We start from the raw sequence: 16,887 nt of genomic DNA on the forward strand, positions 1-16,887 counted from the left end.
GTTGCTTGGTCAGATGCAGAACTAGCGGTGGTGCTAGGGGGCACCAGACAAAATTTTGCCTAGGATATCAAATTGGCTAGGGCTGGCTCTGGTTATGAATATAGGTATTTGTGTTCATCAGAAAAACCACCTTTGATTGGGATGGTTAATTACCACCTACCAATCAGTCTTTGGCCCAGATTTTGTAGGCCTATAAGTACCTCTCTACCTGCCACCCATATGGGTGCCTTAGTCTCCCTCATGGGTGTTAGTGCCTTTGTCACACCTGTAACAAGAGGAATACAAATGTATTAAGATGGTGGCTGTTATTCATTTTGTTGTGTATAACACACACCCATGTGTGCTTCCGCCATCCCCATGTGTTCCTCAGCCTACCTAATGATTGCCTCTGCATACCTCAGGGGTGAGCAGTGCCGGATTACGGGGGAGCCCAGGAGGTAAATAACCATGGATCTCTCTATCTCTAGGGTCTCCCCGGCTGGAACTGCTGTTCGGGGATAATTTTGTCCAACTCTAGCCTGTATCTAGCATCTCTAGCATCTCTCCCAGCAGCAGCGCCGGCAGAGTCTGGAGACTGACAAAATCATCCCTGCAACTGTGTCTAATACTGACTCTGCAGTGTGTAACTGCAGTGGCTGCGCCGATTGCTCCCCTCCTCCGTCGATGTCATTGACTAGTACATGCGGACGTCGCTGTGCAGCTGACCCTGGGTAATGAGACGTCACCCCAAGAAGGTGACGAGCAGGAGACTGGAGTCGTAATCGGAATCTCTTTTAGGGGTTGAAAATCATTAAATATATTTTAAAAGGTGGGGCTGAGAGGTTCATTAAATATATAAAGGGTGGGAGTAAGGGGGGGTCATTAAATATTTAAGGGATGGGGGATTATTAAATATATTATACAATGTAAGGGATGATAGATAGATGGATGGATGGGACCTGCACTGGGGGAGGATACAGCGGGCACAGCTAGGGGCGCAGTGCTGATGTGAGGGAGAGGGCCTACCTGTCTTCAGTGCCCTGGGCCCCCTGAAGGCTTAATCCAGCCCTGGGGGTGAGAGATGGAAACAGTCGGTGAGACGTACAAGGAGTAAGAGGTAAAGGCATTTGTCCAAGTATGCATGTACGCTCGGGTACGGAGTACCTTTAAGAATTTGGCAGCAGGTACGCAGTACCACCCACTGCACACTTTGCACCTGTGACTGCCACTACCGCAATTATAATGCACTGCCGAGCAACGGAATACGGTTGTTAGGTCGACACAACTTAGGTCGACAGTCATTAGGTTGACCACTGAAGGTCGACATGGGCATTAGGTCGACCTGCACTAGGTCGACACGGGCTTGATGTCGACGTGTACTAGGTCGACAGGTCAAAAGGTCAACATGAGGTTTGTGTTTAAAAAATTACATTTCTGGACATTTTCATACTTTACGATCCACGTGGACTACAATTGGGAATGATAACCTTGCCCGAAGCATGGCGAGCGAAGCAAGCCATGCAAGGGGACACGGTGCACTAATTGGGGTTCCCCGTCACTTTACAAAGAAAACGACACCAAAAAAAGTAAAAAAACTCATGTTGACCTTTTCACCTGTTAACCTAGTAAATGTCGACCTAATGCCCATGTCGACCTTCAGTGGTCGACCTAATGACTGTCGACCTAAGTTGTGTTGACCCAACGACCCATATCCTGAGCAACAAGACCATGGTGTTTGGCAGCATGATGGCACCTCCTACCAGGACTACTAACAGTGATGTCATGAGATCACATCACGCTTTCTCTTCTGGCGGCTGCGGCTGTCACGAAGAGAGGAGCCTGGAGACTGGGTCGGGTGCCTTTTCCCGCAGTTTCCAGCTGTTTCCCTTTGCTCGAGTGACGCATCGGCTGGGCATGTGTCTGGTTTCACTGTGTGGGGTAATTAATAAATAAATGTATTTATTTTGTTTTCTATTATACTGGAGGCAATACTATATATTTCTATCCTTGCCTCCAGAGTGCAAAGAAAAGGGACTATGCATTGTGGCCACACCCCAAGTGTAATGTAGCTACTCCCCCTAGTGTCATGTGGCCATGCCACTTCATGACACGTGACCACGCCCATTTTTTGGCACACTCAGTACCACTAAGAAAATATTTCTACTTGCACCAGAGGAGGTTTTACCACAAGACAACCAAAGCGGCTGCTTAGGGCCATGTGGGTCTTGGGGGGGCCTGCCGATTAGACTGCATAGAGGATATTTCCAACAGACCATGACCTCCTTCAAAAATGTCAGAGCACTGGGCTAGCTGAATACTCCCAGCAGGCTGCCAGTGATTAGACAACTGTTGGATGCCGTTTCCAGCACATGCCTGTGTCTCCAGTCCTGCAATGTTGCAATCCTCGATCACTCGTATACAACACGGTCAGTTAGTGAAGGTGTAATATTGGTGTATGGAAATCTACTACATTTAGTGTGGGGAGCACAGATCTAAAATGCAGTAACTGAGTGGTGTAATAACGGAAATTAGAGGTGAATGTGCATGGTGCAATCAGTGAAGGGGGAAGTAATATACTGTAATAGAATATAAGGAGGAAAAACAACAACTAATGTAAGGGACATAAATCGGGAATGAAAATATAGTGCTATGGATTGTTTATGGGAGGGGGGCCCTAAACCGGTATCTTGCTTAGGGCCCCATGAGGTCTAACTCCACCTCTGACTTGCACCACTGGTAAAGGAGATGAGAAAAGGAAGCAGGAGGTTAGATAGAGAGGGGAGGGAGTAAAAGGTACAGGGCAAAGGACAGAAGGAAGCTGTGAGAGGTTGAAGAAGGTTAGGAGAGGGAAAGAAGGAGTGAAAAGAACAGGGTTAAAGGGCGGGATGTACTAAAGGGAAAATGTGGTTAAAAAAAAACAGTTTTAGGGGGTTTTAAGGCATTTACCATATGTACTTCGATTTGGAGGGTAATGCAGGGACTTTCCTGCGATTTGGAGGGTAATGCACACATCGGGACTTTCCAGCCGTATGTGATGCGATCAAGCCAGGTAATGGGCTCCTGGCTGCAGTCGCATCACATAAGAGAGTACCAGGCAAGTGGCTAAGAAATGTCTCTTTCAGTGGCAGAACTAGACTGTGCATGAGTGTGTTGCTAAGGGGACTGAAGGCAAGAAAATCGATGATGCTGAGCATGCCAGAGTCTTGCGCTTATTTGGTTGAGGCTTTCCATTTTGGTACTCACTGCACATTGGGGGTAATTCCAAGTTGATCGCAGCAGGAATTTTGTTAGCAGTTGGGCAAAACCATGTGCACTGCAGGGGAGGCAGATTTAACATGTGCGGAGAGAGTTAGATTGTGGAAGAAAACCGGAGTAACCGTTGAAAACCCACGCAAGCACGGGAACAATATACAAGCCACAAACAGGACCATGGTGGAAAGTATCACACATTTCATAAATGTTGCTATATCACTCACAGATGAAATCTTAAGGCCCTGACAATTCTAAATTCCTTGTCGTATAAACAACCCTTATGAAGCTAAGAACACTGTACGCTGTTTATTTAAGAAATACCGTAATGATACGCTATTTGCGTAACGATCGCTCAGCCGTAGGCGAGACGCTCAAGCGTCACGTTCGCTCACGGCCCAGTGATCACAGGACACGTTATTGGTTATGTCTAGGGGAAAGATTCGCTGTAACGTAGTGTACGCTAGAGACCACGAGGAGGTCACCAGCGATGCAGACGCTCACAACACTATACCTTTATGTTAAACCTTATACCGATGAAATACACTGAATACCTTAATGTGAGTACAGGGTGTAAGTGCAACCTTGTGGAACCTGACTATCTACAAAGCTGCATGAGCGTCACCGACGCTCAAATGAACACTTATCACTATAGGAAATACACAGATACTGGTTTAGGTTTCCAAGGCCTATTAACTGTATTATGTCTAATATACTTGTAAAAGGGGATAACAGTACATATGATACACTACAATATAACAGAGACTTCCTAACCACAGAACTAAACAATAAATACAAAAAGACAATACTACACTGACCTAAATGCAATACGATACAATACTATAATACTATAAGGTATTTAAGAGAAAAAGAGGAGAGAGAGAGATAGAGAGAGAGAGAGAGAGAGATTGGCTCGCAGAAAGACAATGATTATGGAGAGAACTTACGCACAAAGGGTATGATCGCCAGCGCCTCGATATCCAGCTCCCGATTATCAGCAGATAACCGTTGATGAGAGAGTGAGAGCTGGATGTGGTCGGCCTGCCTATTTATGCTCCACACACAATGCAATCTCCTGGTCCTACAATCCCATTGTCCATTGGCCGAAGGAATTCGGCCCTGCATCATAACAAAAGGTCATAGGGTGATTCATACAGGTGGGCTGTGACGATTTCCAACAGCTCAGGTGGGTGGGAAACTGGGTTTCCCGCCGCATACCTGAGTATGTGTAATTAATAGAAATGGACATAAACTTCTTATGTCCATAACTATTCGCACGAGCGATTAATACGCTCCAAACCAACACCGGAATATTGCTAATTAAATACTCTTCCGATGGGTACCAAACACTGCTGTATGATTCCTGTTAAACCCTTCGTACGATGCAAAGAGGGATTCCTCAGCTCTGGGACATTATACTTTAACCAAACTTACAGAAACTATCAAAGGGATCATGATCTATAAACTACATTAATTGTGAACATTTGTAACTAATGAGTCGCACGCTACGATCACATAAACTCTACCGTAAATGCGCATACTGCGCGTGCGAGTGCACGCTATTGCGGGTATGCGCTTCCACGGGAGAGCGTACGCATGCGCAGCACGGACCAGTGTGCGGTGCAAATATGGCAACGTGCATTGAGACATTTTTCTGACTTTGACAGTCCACCCTTTGGCAGTCAATAATAACTGCCACAAAATATTTAAGGAGAAAAATGTAAGTCAGGGGTTAATTGATTTCCATGGTGGGGAAAGGAAGAAGAATGGAGTAGGTGTGAAGAGGGTATGACCTAGTGAGAAAGTAGAAGCATGTGTGTATGAGTCCATGTTTGGAGGGTCATGTATCATCGTGCCGTACGTGTGGTAAATCAAGCTTCGAGGTATTGCGAAGTATACATTTGAATTCCTTCTTATCCTGTGGTACAGGTCTGTGGATGGGCTGTCAAACTCTACCGAGCTCATTTCGGCTGTGGTTGTAACACAATGGGGATGCACATTTTAGTTGATGATACATGAATTGGGGGGGGGTATGTGGTTGCTGCTATCTGTGCCTGTATTCCCTATCGACTATGTGTGTTATTACCTGAGGGTTGCAGAGATGAAGATAAAGAACACTTACGAAAAATGCAATGATATTCTATGTCAGGTTAATGTACGTTCGTCGATTGGGGTCTTGATTGGTGTCGGTTGATTGGAGTCTTCTTCTTTGTGCTTTTGCTCATAAATCGTGAGTAAAGCATACAACGTCCATGGATTTACAAAAAATGTTGGGCTAGCGTGATTTTAAAGTTCCTAGGGAAACTGGGGTACCCATGGCATTGTCCATCAAAATCTTGTTTATCAGGTCGTCTGCTCTTCTTCTTTGCATCTTTCCGTTGTCGGCCCCTTGGCTCATCAAATCCTTCGTCTACGTGGGTCTTTGTACCTCGGAGGAAAACATAGAAATGGGTGAAAGGCGGACCGTATACTCATTACATCATTACGTCATGGTTTCTAGCATTGGGTCATAAATCAAATCCAGGTTAATTACAGTTTCCTCACTCCTTAAGCTCATCACTTTCGTACTTTGCTTGCACCTCATCAAAGCCTGCCCGCATCTAAATATCAATCCAATAGATATAACGACACCCAAAATACATAGGAGAAACTTTCCAACATCCATTATGACTCCTTGAGCCCAGTCTCCTAAACCGGAGAACCAATTTCGCGGGTTCAACCATGACACCCAACCAGTCAGCTCATTACCTACAGCAGCAAGGGTGAGATTGTGTTTTCGACGAAATTCCCACTTTAATTGCAGAATATCGTCCATCTTTTGGTCTATGACCTCTACCGGATCCTCGGTGCTATTTGTGATATACGTGCAACACTTTATGCCGTACTGTGTTGCCAATGTAACACAATATCCGCCTGTTACTGCTGTAAGATAATTAAGAACCATCCTATGCTGAACTAGTTCTGTTTTGTAAGCTTGAAGTTCTCTTCCAGTGTATCTAAACGTGTCATCATACATTTCAGTGATATTATCTAACAAATTGGCGAGTGCGGAAATGTATCTATAATTCATCACACCTCGAGCGGTGCGAGTGAAATCTAACGCTACCAGAACCTGAATCCCGGTGGATTCATGGATAAGATCAGAGGCCGGATGCTCTAACCTTTCTGACAGTTGTCTTTTAACAAGGTGCTCGTAGTGAGTGTGAGTATAAGGAGTTTGGGCACCACGGTGTATGTCCTTCATTTTGTCATGTGTAACAGTCATTACTTCAGGCAATACTTTTCCAATATAACACAATCCTTCAGAGTTTGGGGCAAGCCACTTGTACGCCTTTCTCCCGCATATGAAATATGCATCATCGGGGAGAACATATGGGACGGAGAAGGACATGACCATGTTACAAACCTTCCAGGTGAAATCTCCTGACCCTAATTCTTCCATCTGTCTAATGGACGTATCAGTTTGTACGATATGTGCACAGTATCCTGGTGATACCTCTCCAACTTTAGTAATCCTATTTCCTAAAGTATATCGATACCGGAAAGATTTCCCTCTACTGGCTATGTGGCGTACGAGCTCTGTATCTGTAGGCATTCTATCTGCTCTGTGTGAAAAGGTCATGGTAAGGTTGCTCCATGACACTTCCCAATTTCCCGGTTTTCTGGGATTGGAGATGTTAAAACATATGAGGGACCTATCCACATGGTATTGGTGGAGCTTCAAACTAGGAGGGCTGGAGATGTTAAACCTCCGGTCCACCGGTCTCCCACCACTTAGCTCAAGTACCTCCCCTAACGTTAAAGGAAATGGTACTAGCCCTGATTTACTGTGACCCTGAGGTACTTGAGAGCATACCCAACAATCTGTTTGGTTTAACACGTTACCCACTAAGGAGTGATAGTCACTCAATGGATGCCGGTCTATATGGATATTAAAACTAGATTGGCATTTCTTTATGCATCCATCTTCAACCAGATTATCACAGAGCCTACAGATACAATTTTCTTCAGCTAACAACCCATCACAATTTCTTCTATCGGATCGTTTTCTGATACTCGCCTTTGCTTGTCGGTTTGGTTGATCTTGGAAAACTACGCCTCCATCATCATAATCGGAACCCATTCCAGAACCTCTTTCGACCTCTATGGTACTCTCGCCGGAACAGACTGCTCTGGTCAACATCATGGTTAACATCAAAATCCGGACCACAGTCTCTTGGGGCAAGTCCATCTTTGAGGAGGAAATAGAGAAGAATGAGAAGGGGGAAAAAGAAATTTTAAAGGAGAGGGGATGGGAAGTGGAGAAAACAATAAAAGGGAGAGGGGAGTCGACAGCTGCTTTCGGTCTTCAAGGCTCAGGTGCCGCCTCAGTCCTCCTGGAACAGACACTCTAGTGATACAACCTCTACCGTCTGTTCCTTATCACGGGACTTCTCTGGATCAGCAACCTTCTTGCAGTGGGATGAATGGACCCAAGTCTCTCTCTCAGCAACCTTCAATGCTGTGGTGCTAGTCAATAAGACCTGGTATGGTCCTTCCCATCTATCAATAAGACAACCTGAGCGTAGAAAATTTCGTATCATTACATAATCCCCAGGTTCAATGTCATGACAATTACTATCTGGTAAATCAGGAATCACCAACTTCAGATTATCATTTTGATTCCTCAACTGCTTACTCATGTTAATCAAGTATTTGACAGTTACTTCATTGTTACATTTCAAATCATCCTGAGGGTTAATCATGACATGCGGTTGTCGACCAAACAGAATTTCAAAAGGAGACAGATTAAGAGGGGACCTGGGAGTGGTTCTGATGCTATACAAAACAATGGGTAAAGCTTCTGGCCACGTCAATCCTGTCTCTGCCATTACTTTACTCAATTTATTTTTAATAGTGCTGTTCACTCTTTCGACCTTCGCACTCGCCTGTGGACGGTACGGAGTGTGCAGCTTACTATCAATTCCCATCAACTTACACATTCCTTGAAAGACATCACCTGTAAAATGGGTACCCCTATCACTTTCAATGATTCTAGGGATACCATATCTACATACAAATTCCTGCACAATTTTCTTAGCTGTAAACATAGCGGTATTTGTAGCTGCTGGAAAAGCTTCGACCCAATTTGAGAAAACATCTATACAGACAAGTACATACTTTAAATTTCTACATGGGGGCAATTGAATGAAGTCAATTTGTATTACTTGGAAAGGGCCGCCGGCAGGTGGGATATGGGATGGTTCTGTTGGTATTGCTTTTCCAATATTCTTTCTCAGACAGGTAAGGCATGACATTGCTCTTTTACTAGCATGAGAGGAGAATCCTGGGGCGCACCAGTATGCTCTTACCAACTTGCACATCCCCTCCTTGCCTAGATGAGTCAGCCCGTGAGCTGCTTCAGCCAGACACGGAAGGTATGCCCTGGGGGCCACTGGTTTACCATGTCCATCCGTCCAGAGCCCTGAGGACTCCTGGCCATATCCCTTTGCCTTCCAGACTGCCTTCTCCTGAGTGGAACACAAATTCTGCATTTCACACAACTTTTGTGTGTTGATGGTATTAAATACCATCAGTTGTGTGGTGTCTGTCCGTATGGGGGTAGCAGCTGCAAGCTTTGCAGCTTCGTCTGCTCGGCTGTTACCAAGGGATACTGGGTCTTGACTATATGTATGTGCTTTACATTTGATAACAGCCACTCTGTCGGGTTCCTGTATCGCTGTTAGAAGCCTTTTTATGTGAGCTGCATGCGCTATCGGTGTACCAGCTGCCGTCATGAAATTTCTGAGACGCCATAGCGCTCCGAAATCATGGACTACCCCGAACGCGTATCTAGAATCGGTGTAGATATTGGCAGACTTACCCTTAGCCAATTCACATGCTCTGGTTAGGGCGACCAGTTCAGCAACCTGGGCTGAGTGAGGTGGGCCTAGCGGTTCCGCTTCTATGGTGTCTTGGTCATCTACGACTGCGTATCCAGTACACAAGTCTCCCGAGTCTGACTGTCTGTGACAACTACCGTCCGTGTAGAACGTGAGTTCTGCATCTTCTAGTGGATTGTCACTGATGTCAGGCCTTGCGGAAAAATTTTGGGTCAAATATTCCATACAATCATGTGCATCTTCCTTTGCATTAAATCCTCCTTCCCCATCACTCTCACCTCCCACCCTTTGTGCCTGTCCAGGCACACCTGGGAGAAATGTTGCAGGGTTTAATGCGCTGCATCTCCTTATGGTGATGTTTACTGGGGCCATTAATGCCAATTCCCATCTCGTAAACCTTGCTGATGAGACATGTCTGGTTTGGGCAGAATTCAATAAGGCCGATACCGCATGTGGTGTATGGATTGTGAGGTTGTGGCCTAGCACGACATCTTCGCTTTTCGTCACTAGCAATGCTATCGCTGCAACGCTACGCAAGCATGTGGGGAGGGATCGCGCTACCGTGTCTAGCTGCGCGCTGTAGTATGCAATTGGCCTGCTGGCATCACCGTGTTTTTGTGTTAGTACACCTGCTGCGCACCCAGCACTTTCTGTTCCGTATAGTTCAAAGGGTTTCCCATAGTCTGGCATACCTAATGCTGGTGCCTGCGTTAGGCACTGTTTGAGTCTCTCAAATGCTGTTTCGGATTCGTCTGTATGCGAAATCCGATCAGGTTTGTTTGAAGAGACCATTTCCTGCAAAGGTAGCGCCAATATGGAAAACCCTGGGATCCAATTACGGCAATACCCACACATTCCTAAAAACGTCCTGATCTGTTGCTGGGTTTGTGGCAGTGTCATGTCTCTAATGGCTTGGATTCTATCAGCGGTCAGGTGTCTCAGTCCTTGTGTTAGACAGTGTCCCAAGTATTTTACCTTAGCTTGGCATAATTGCAACTTGTCTTTGGAGACCTTGTGACCTGTGTCTGAAAGATGAAACAGGAGCTGTTTCGTATCCTTCAGGGATGCCTCCAATGAATCAGAACACAGCAGTAGATCATCCACGTACTGTATCAACACTGATCCACTTTCCGGTTGGAAAGACTGTAAACAATCATGCAAAGCCTGAGAAAATATACTTGGACTATCTATGAAACCTTGGGGTAACCGAGTCCACGTATATTGGACTCCTCTGTATGTGAATGCAAACAAATATTGGCTGTCAGGGTGCAGAGGTACCGAAAAGAAAGCGGAGCAGAGGTCAATAACAGTGAAAAATTTGGCAGTGGGAGGAATTTGCATTAGGATGACAGCTGGATTAGGCACTACGGGGAACTGACTCTCAACTATTTTGTTAATCCCCCTTAGATCCTGCACTAGCCTGTAACCCCTCCCCCCACTCTTTTTAACAGGGAAGATGGGACTATTTGCTGTGCTGGACGTTCTTACTAGAATGCCCTGTTGTAGCAAGCGCTCTATTACCGGGAAAACTCCTAACTCCACCTCTGGCTTCAGAGGATACTGTGGGATTTTTGGAGCTATCCTACCATCTTTTACTTGTACAACTACTGGAGCTACATTTGCCATTAATCCAGTGTCCTGTCCATCTTTTGTCCAAAGCGACTCTGGTATCTGAGATGCCATCTCTTCTACTTGGGATGGATTCCTATTTGTCATAATGGAATGTGACATTAATTTTGATGGGGAGTCTAACATGTCTCGTACTTTCTGAGCGTGATTCTCAGGGATGTCCAAGAATACACCTTCAGGAGTACAATAAATGACGCAACCCATTTTACATAGTAAGTCTCTTCCCAGGAGATTGGTCGGTGCCGATGCAGCCAGCAAAAAGGAATGCTTGGTATGCAAAGGCCCTATTGTAATCTCGGCTGGTTTGCTAACAGGGTAGTGCTGGACTACTCCTGTTACTCCTATGGCTGGAACTGTCCTACCAGTGGTTCTCATGCCCACTGTCGAATTGATCACTGACTTGGCCGCCCCTGTGTCTACAAGAAAGTTTAAAGTTTTACCGGCTACATTGATTGCAATCTCTGGTTCGCTTCCAAGACTGGCAATCAATTTAACTGGTTGCAGATTACAGGTATGGCCACACCCCTATTGGGTATGCTGACCTCCCTGAATCCCGCTGGCAGCAACTACTTGTGAGGGAGTTAGCTGGGAACTACCAGAGGCATGCCAATCTCTGTGTGGGGGATATCTTTTTGTTTCCCCTGTATGTGGCTCAAAACTCCGCCTCTGTGGACCCTGCTCCCAATGTCGTGTGTGGTGTTGTTGTCTAGGGGGTTGAAAAGATCTTTGTACATTTCTTACTCTACAGTCTCGTGCAAAATGTCCTGGTTTGTTACAAGAAAAACATGTTATTACACTTGCCTTACCCACAGGATTCGGTGGTACATACGCAGGCTGCCTTGTGGTCAGCGCCTGTATACTTACGGACATCAACTTATCACTTTGCGACTCCCTGTGCCTAGTGATATTTCTGTCGTGATCAATAGCAGCCTCTCTCAAGGTGGACACTGACAGACCTCGCCAACATGGCTGCGTGGTCTGTACCCTAGCTTTTAATGTTTCTTTCAAACCATCCATCAGTACAGATACTGCTACTTCTCGATGGTTTGGGTTGGTCTTAATGTCTTCTATACCAGTGTACTTTGCCATTTCTAATAGTGCCCGGTGAAAATATTCTATTGCCGTTTCGGACTCCTTTTGCTTAATGGAAAATATTTTATTCCATTTAACAACGGCTGGGAAATACTCTTTTAGCTGTAAATTTATCCTTTTTACATTATCCTTATTGTACACGTCTGTAAGCGGTACATCTTTATCCAATGCACAATCAGCTAAAAACTGAGTTGCATCAACATTGGAAGGTAAACAAGCTCTTAGCAGTATCTGCCAATCCTTGTTGTTGGGTTCTACCGTGTTACCTAAATCCCTGATGTATTTTTGGCTAGCAACTAAATCCTTCCTGGGGTCAGGAAATTCGGACACTATTGTTCTTAATTCCATTCTGGAAAATGGAGTGTACATGGCAATGTTCCTTATGGGAGTGGCTCCAGACACATCTGTTTTTCCATTGGGAACTGCTATTACCCTTACAGGAGCAATTCTAACAGCCTCTTCCTGTGTGGATTCTACAGCTTGTTGTGGTACAATTGTTTCAGTGTAGTGCATGGTGCCGTACTTACCCGTTGACACGACCTCACCTATCCCTCCGCTAGGGGCTTTCACTAATCTCGTGGGTGTCGCTGTGCCTACTGTGGTCTCTGCTATGGTGGCTGCAAGAGAGAGAGCTGAAATTGTTGCTGAATCGTCTTCTTGATCACACTCCTGAGGAAGGTTCAAAACAGGGTACATCTTGCACGGGTTAATACTTGCATGAGTTATTTGGTTAACATCATTAACATTTACAGTGTTACTAAGAGTTTGTGTTTTACAACCCAGTGCGTTTCTCTCCGCAATCAACTTCTCTCCTGCAATGTATGGTGGGGGAGGAGCTGTGGCAATCAACTTCCTGACTGCCCCAGATCCCGCCGCCAGAGCCAAACCTCTCTGTATCTCACCTTCCTGGTGCCATAACTGTAAATAATCATGATGCTGAATTCGTCTCTTTGCTGATTTTACGAGACATATCCTCCTCCTTAAATTTTGTAACACCTCTGGACTGAAGCTACCTATTCTTGGGAACTTGTCCCTGTCTTGTACAGTCATTCTCTCCCATTCATCACATAAAACCTCTGTGTGACTACCGTATTTTTCACACATGATGTATCTTGCCGACCCGACTGGTCGGTTCTCTGAATCAACCTGAACCTGGGTTGATCGCCCCCTACCTGAGCAACTGGCCCCCATCGTCTGTAGGTGTTGCTTAATCCTCCTTGGATTTTCTGTATCAAGGTTTTCAGCAAGCCTTTTCAGACAACCAAATTACTCCACAGTAGGCCGGCGGTGGCGGTTTACCGAGTACCCCACTCACTCGCCCACCTCGACCAATACGACCTGTAAACACCGTTATGATGCCAGCGTACTCGATACAGGGCCCCTATGGAACCTTCAGTTTACTGGAACATATGAGGGTTACCCGCAGGACACTTACTCTTTCCAGTAAAGTTGGGGTTGTTAGATAGTTCCTGAGTGACCAGCGAACTTCCCTTCCAAAAATAAAAAATTACACAAATCACGTCAGAATGTACAAATAGCGTTTGTGACCACTTTACTCTAATGGTATTTAGGTCAGATTACTAACTACTGCACACAATTACGTGTGGTCCAATCGTTCAGTACACGAGCACTATTTGTCATGTACTGAAAGACCAATGGAATCGATGTTTCCGGCCGCGATTCCTTCAACCAGAGCTTATGGCCTATATGGGTTCTGCACCAACACCCCAGGCGTTGTGCCACTGGACTTTTATAGCGGACCTTTTACCTTACGACCTCCTGGTCTTGTTCCTTATGACCTCCTGGTCTTGTTACCTTATGGTCCGCTATACTCTAATGCTCAAATATTATTTAACCAGGGATGCCTCCCTGGCCACCGTATATGTCACTTACACGTATGTTCCTTAACGAGTACCCGACTTTCCTTTTGGTTCCACCTTAAAGTTATATAAACTTTTGTATACAAAACACACTCACTCAACACATGTACACTTTGTTTCTATATCTATTTCTGCGCAGAAATTGTCTTCAGGCCAAAAGTGTTACCAATTAGGAGCAGGATCTGTTAAACTAAATTTCAGATTTTCCAAAAAAATAGATTTGCGTTATTTACCGCTTCGCGTTATCTACCGCTGTGCGTTACTTATCGCCTTGCGCTAATTATCGCTTTGCGCTAATTCAACTTTTTCGTGACTTGAGCTACGTGAGCGTAACCGGACGCTACGTTGCGTAATGTACGCTGCGTGCGTCTGCCTTTTGGATTGCGTACGTTAGTCTTTGTTAGCGACACGTGTACGCAATGCAAAGGATCCACCGTAACACAATATATTTATTTATCAATGTAGGTGATCCCTGATCATCTACCGCAATCCACACTGCCTGCCTTGTATCTCAGACAAACCGTGTGTTTGTTCTATACTTTAACTATTACCTCTAAAATAACAGCAAATCTCTTTTTTAGCACTTTCTATCAACTATAAAAAATTGGCAAACAGGAATAGTGATATACGAAAATGAAACAGAAATGCAGATAAATGTATGCGTACGCAAGACAAAAGAAAAATAAACAGTTTTAAAAGACACAAGCGTTTTGTTCTTACTTCCGGTTACCGGATTCCTTCAGCACTCTTTACCTAAGCGAAGCAGACGCTTATCCCGCCAGCACTATGAGACAACCTCCCACCCTTTGCTGGAGGGATAATGTCTGCTGATCTACCTAGTGCAGATGTGAAAAGGACCGGACGAGCCCGCAATTGACAATTCTAAATTCCTTGTCGTATAAACAACCCTTATGAAGCTAAGAACACTGTACGCTGTTTATTTAAGAAATACCGTAATGATACGCTATTTGCGTAACGATCGCTCAGCCGTAGGCGAGACGCTCAAGCGTCACGTTCGCTCACGGCCCAGTGATCACAGGACACGTTATTGGTTATGTCTAGGGGAAAGATTCGCTGTAACGTAGTGTACGCTAGAGACCACGAGGAGGTCACCAGCGATGCAGACGCTCACAACACTATACCTTTATGTTAAACCTTATACCGATGAAATACACTGAATACCATAATGTGAGTACAGGGTGTAAGTGCAACCTTGTGGAACCTGACTATCTACAAAGCTGCATGAGCGTCACCGACGCTCAAATGAACACTTATCACTATAGGAAATACACAGATACTGGTTTAGGTTTCCAAGGCCTATTAACTGTATTATGTCTAATATACTTGTAAAAGGGGATAACAGTACATATGATACACTACAATATAACAGAGACTTCCTAACCACAGAACTAAACAATAAATACAAAAAGACAATACTACACTGACCTAAATGCAATACGATACAATACTATAATACTATAAGGTATTTAAGAGAAAAAGAGGAGAGAGAGAGATAGAGAGAGAGAGAGAGAGATTGGCTCGCAGAAAGACAATGATTATGGAGAGAACTTACGCACAAAGGGTATGATCGCCAGCGCCTCGATATCCAGCTCCCGATTATCAGCAGATAACCGTTGATGAGAGAGTGAGAGCTGGATGTGGTCGGCCTGCCTATTTATGCTCCACACACAATGCAATCTCCTGGTCCTACAATCCCATTGTCCATTGGCCGAAGGAATTCGGCCCTGCATCATAACAAAAGGTCATAGGGTGATTCATACAGGTGGGCTGTGACGATTTCCAACAGCTCAGGTGGGTGGGAAACTGGGTTTCCCGCCGCATACCTGAGTATGTGTAATTAATAGAAATGGACATAAACTTCTTATGTCCATAACTATTCGCACGAGCGATTAATACGCTCCAAACCAACACCGGAATATTGCTAATTAAATACTCTTCCGATGGGTACCAAACACTGCTGTATGATTCCTGTTAAACCCTTCGTACGATGCAAAGAGGGATTCCTCAGCTCTGGGACATTATACTTTAACCAAACTTACAGAAACTATCAAAGGGATCATGATCTATAAACTACATTAATTGTGAACATTTGTAACTAATGAGTCGCACGCTACGATCACATAAACTCTACCGTAAATGCGCATACTGCGCGTGCGAGTGCACGCTATTGCGGGTATGCGCTTCCACGGGAGAGCGTACGCATGCGCAGCACGGACCAGTGTGCGGTGCAAATATGGCAACGTGCATTGAGACATTTTTCTGACTTTGACAGCCCGTACACACTGGTCGATGTATCGGCCGTTCTCTTGAACGGCCGATACATCGCGGGACCGTCGGCCAGTGTGTACGGGCGATACGTCTGTGAACTCCGTCGTTCACAGACGTATCGCGTCGGCCGCGCAGCACAGCCGACAGCCAATATATCTAACGATATATTGGCCCGTCGCTGTGTGTGTACGGGGCGGTCGTCCGACCGCCCGTACACATGCTGCGGCGGCCGGCGGTGATTGACAGGTGAACTGGGCGGGCGCGAGCGCCCGCCCGCCCAGTTCATGACGTCAGTCCCCCGACGGATCGGGCTGTGTGTATGCACAGCACACTGCCCGATCCGTACATAGATATATCTGCAGATCAATTGATCTGCAGATATATCTAATAGTGTGTACCCACCTTTACTCTCCTGGCCTGGTTGCTATGGGTTAGTTAAAAAATATTGAATGTTAGAAAATAAGCCCTAATGTCCCATCTGCTTCTAGAATGTGTTTTGTCTTAATGTAAGATTTTTTTTTAATGTATATTATATGCGACTAGTTCCAAAAAATATTATGCACTGCTCCTAAAATATGGTCATATAAAAGACACCAGTCTTTTTAAGAAAGCATAGATATTAACAATGTATCTAATTTGATAATTTCTAATGCAGACTATAGAGGGAGCCATTGTATCTACAATATACAACATTCATTATAAAAAGAAGCATTACACATTAGTGAAAACTACTAAACAAATTTATAAATTAATATAAATTAAGATTGTTTACTGTAAGTGGATGGCAGATATTTCTGCATATCCCCTGACATTTCACAGGTGATGTCCATAGTTTAGTGTAACAAAGTTAGATTAATGTTTCTTAATGTTTTCCTCCTCATCCCTTG

The 16,887-nt window shown here is 44.9% G+C and overlaps 1 protein-coding gene across 1 annotated transcript in view; it reads left to right on the forward strand.

The window, feature by feature from the left end:
- The window catches only part of SLC12A7 (solute carrier family 12 member 7), a 952,187-nt gene that overhangs the window by 172,602 nt on the left and 762,698 nt on the right, over positions 1 to 16,887 (forward strand). The gene's annotated exons all lie outside the window — the stretch shown is intronic.

The sequence above is a fragment of the Pseudophryne corroboree genome, chromosome 5 (assembly GCF_028390025.1).
Source record: "Pseudophryne corroboree isolate aPseCor3 chromosome 5, aPseCor3.hap2, whole genome shotgun sequence".
NCBI classification, from domain to species: domain Eukaryota; kingdom Metazoa; phylum Chordata; class Amphibia; order Anura; family Myobatrachidae; genus Pseudophryne; species Pseudophryne corroboree.